General features: G+C 34.8%; 1 long non-coding RNA gene across 1 annotated transcript; it reads left to right on the forward strand.

Moving 5' to 3' along the window:
• Positions 1-1,214: 1,214 nt before the first annotated feature.
• On the forward strand, positions 1,215-2,843 carry LOC309709530. The gene is made up of 3 exons (XR_014277532.1): positions 1,215-1,239; positions 1,552-1,676; positions 1,771-2,843. It is a non-coding gene; the product is annotated as an uncharacterized lncRNA (long non-coding RNA).
• The last annotated feature ends 877 nt before the right edge of the window (positions 2,844-3,720 follow it).

A 3,720-nucleotide genomic window follows, 5' to 3' on the forward strand; every position in this document is an offset into this window, starting at 1 on the left:
TCAGGCTGCCTGGAGAACTAGAGGCTCCTCCATCACTGCCTCCTTCACTCTAAAAGCCCAGCAGAAGACCCTCATAAAAGCATGAGCCATCACTCGTACTCCTGTTTCACACTCTGCAGAGTAGATGTTTTTTCATCTTCGACCTTAACTGGTCATCTTACACTCTTAAAAATGCTGGGTTATTTTGACAATTCAACTGCTGGGTAAAAGCCGTAGGTTTGTAAGTTGGGTTATTGTGACCAAATATTGGTTCAAAAGTCATGACTCAGGAGTTGGGTTGGTAATGTGCCAGGTTCTTCAATTCACTCCACAGCTTGACTAATAGGTTGGGCAGCTTTGATAAAATATTGGGTCAAATTTTTACCCAATTGTTAGGGTTGAAGATAAGCCTGAGAAGAAGCCACATCACTCTTCACAAACTGCCTTTTTCAATTCTTCTCCACTACTATGAAATAAAACATGGTAAGTAAAAAGTGAATTCTAACAGTTTGAAAATCATAGGGTTGATAATACAATTTGTTGGTTTAATCTAGACCTTTACCTACTCGTTAAAGGTCTTTTAACAGATAACACCTGCCAGCTTGTGATGAAGAAAGCTATTTCTACTTAAAAATACTTGATATCATCGTTTAAATTTATTACTTGAAATTAGGCTAATGTTGCTCTGTTTGACAAACTATTTAGAGATCACTGTATGTAGAACAAAGAAAGTATGAGATTGGGTGTTGCATTTGTGTGAAAAAGGTAAAAAAAAAAAAAAGAAAAAGGAACACAGTCTATCTAAACTATTTACCTCGGTAGCTTTAAGGTCCACCACTCCAAAATTTACGTGTAATCAAAGTAAAATAAAACAAAAAACAAAAACAAATTTACTGACTCCTAAATATCATTTGTATTAAGCCTTTTGGCTTAATTCAAAATCTTGGGCCCATTAAAAAAGAGGTCAAAGTAACAGAACTCTTCTCATAAGCTGGCAACAAACAATACTGCTAACTCAAGCAAACTAACCTAACTAAACGAGACAAAGGGGAAACTTAAACAGTGGCTGATCAGCCAACAAAAACACAGAAAGGTGTAGAACACACAAAACCCAATTAAAACTAACATAACAAATTTGATTTCCCCCCATGCTCCCGAGTAGTGGTATGACCCAATTTGCAGGTCTCCACATAAGCTTGCTCCGCCCCTTTTCCACCTTTCAGCTCATCAACCAAGGGACTGGGAGCAGCTGCCACTGAGGTAACTCAGAAAACAAAGAAAGATTAAATCAGACATACATAACAGTGAAAACTAAAATGTGTGCACTTATTTTAGAATACAGTATTATGTAATTGTATAAGTAAATTCATTCTAAACTAAAACCAATTCTTTATTAGCCTGTAAATTAAATCCTACATTTAAAGAAAGAAAAATATAAGTGTAGTGTTATGGTTAAGCTTCTGATGTTTGGTAGACATTAGCACTGTGTGGCTGAAACTGCAGCCATCACAAGTAGATTCAATTATTCTAAAATTACCTTAAAAGTGTTTTAACTTTAATTATTTAACATAGGAACATCCGTGAGGTACATGAGGGGGACATCTTTGGTTGCCAGTCTTGAGGAACACCATATCCATATATGAGGGATGGAGGGTCCAAATACTTATTTTACACTTAATAGAGCGCTATGGAGAAAAGTGAGTATTTCTTGTACATAAACTAAATAAGTTATAAGTTGTTTTTTTTTGTTTGTGTTGGTTTGTGTGGCATTTTCACTGTGGCTACATTTAGGCTTCTTGGTCAGAAGAAGGACACTCCTGGGACACTGCACTGTGCTGGCCCAAGTAAAATGACTCCAGTGGCAGCTCCTAAAGTGTGTGCGCTGGGGTGATGAAAACAAAGAGGACCAGTCAAAAATGTTTGATTTCTTCTATTTTTCCAAAGCTTCTGCTCTTTGTACTCGTTTATTTTACAAGAAATCTACAGAAAAGTAAAGTTTTTGCTTATCCAATTTAATTACCTGCAACTGTTTTTGCTTTCAGCCTAACTTCAGGAATAAAGGCAATTTTAGCATCATGAATAGTAGATCAGTTTCCATGTTTAAAGGACTGCCATGGCACAGGACTTCAATGGATACACACAACAACAATTAAAAAACCTAAATATTGGGCAGTTTTTCAATCAGTATACTGAGTGTCATTGTGATTATAAAAATAAATATACAGTTTGTGTGTACTCAGTTTCCATATCTTTAAAAGATGCATGCACATTATATGTCACTCATTCAAGTGACATCTTCAGTCATATGCACATTATAGATGCATAAATAATAACATTTGTTTAAATCTATTGCGAAGTTGGCAAAAAGGTTTGTACAACCTTGTGACAGTGTAAAGTGTATGAAACATAATACTTGATCTTGGTTTAGTCCATCTCCTAACAATTAATTGCCAGCATTCACAACCACAGACTGGTCTACTTTGTTGTTGTTTTGTCCTCTCTGAGCAAATGTCAGGCATAGTGTTGGAGCTCACAGCTTCAGGATTACAGACAACTTAACATTAACCAAACAACTACGACTCAAATATGATCAAATGAATGAGGGCTCATTTAGCTATGGAAGCGTAAAATGTTGCTCATAAAGGTGCATGAAATGATCTGAGAGGGAGATTCCCTCTTGCCACTTTTCCAAAGTGTTGATGTATGTTAAATACTGAAAAAATCATCAATTCATTAGTTTTTTTTTTTTAAAGTTAAGAGTTTTTACATGTAATTTGTTCTATAAACAGAGCTGGCTTTACATAGCATGTCTTTATGTGTATTAACATGTACATGTTATGTAACCAAAGACTAATTTGAAATAATTGATATAATATAATGAATTATATACTTTTTTTTACATGCATGTAACTTTAATTGATATATTTTTTATGAATTTGCTGTCCATGTTTTATGTATCATACGGCAATAAAAAGATTTTTTGAGAAAATCTGTTTTGAATCTAGTTTTCATTAGCTGAATTTTATAATAAGTAGAAATCTTAACCCAAATATTAATGGTAATATAACCCATGTGATGGGTTCTGACTTTCGACCCAATGTGTGGTAACCTCAACTTCAAACATTGGTCAATTTAACCCAATTTTTTGATAGATATCCTAACCCAGTGTGCTGGGTCAAACCAGTAACCTAACCCTGTTAAGTTGAAGCAACCCAGCGTTGGCTCGATCCATATTTGACCCAGCATTAGGTTACTGATTGGGTCATTTTTACCCCAGCATTTTTAAGAGTGTACAACAACAGCAGCAACTATTGCATACACTTAACTACTAGGGGTGTGACGATACACAAAATTCACGGTTCGGTTCGGTTTGATACTTTGGTGTCACGGTTCGATATTTTTTCGATACAAAAAAATGTTCATGCCTTTTTAATTTGTCATTTATTCAAATTATAAATATATATTTTAACTCAAAAATACAGTTTTTAAATTTAATGTTGCTGTAACAGCAAAATAATTAAAAAATAAATAGATCTATCTGATCGAGAAATCACTCATCTTTGGAAAAGAGAGTTTATTACAGAGAAAGGTCTCTTTCCAAAATAAAAGCTATACTATACGCTTCTTCTGGGCTACATTCTCAGCGGCATATTAAACATTTCAGGTCCCCATAAGGACTAAACGACTCAGGTAAAGTTTGTAGCATGCGTGCTTGTTGTTTTTGTCTGCTTCCACTTGTCT

This window comes from Aulonocara stuartgranti, assembly GCF_965226115.1.
Source record: "Aulonocara stuartgranti genome assembly, chromosome: 1".
Lineage (NCBI taxonomy): Eukaryota > Metazoa > Chordata > Actinopteri > Cichliformes > Cichlidae > Aulonocara > Aulonocara stuartgranti.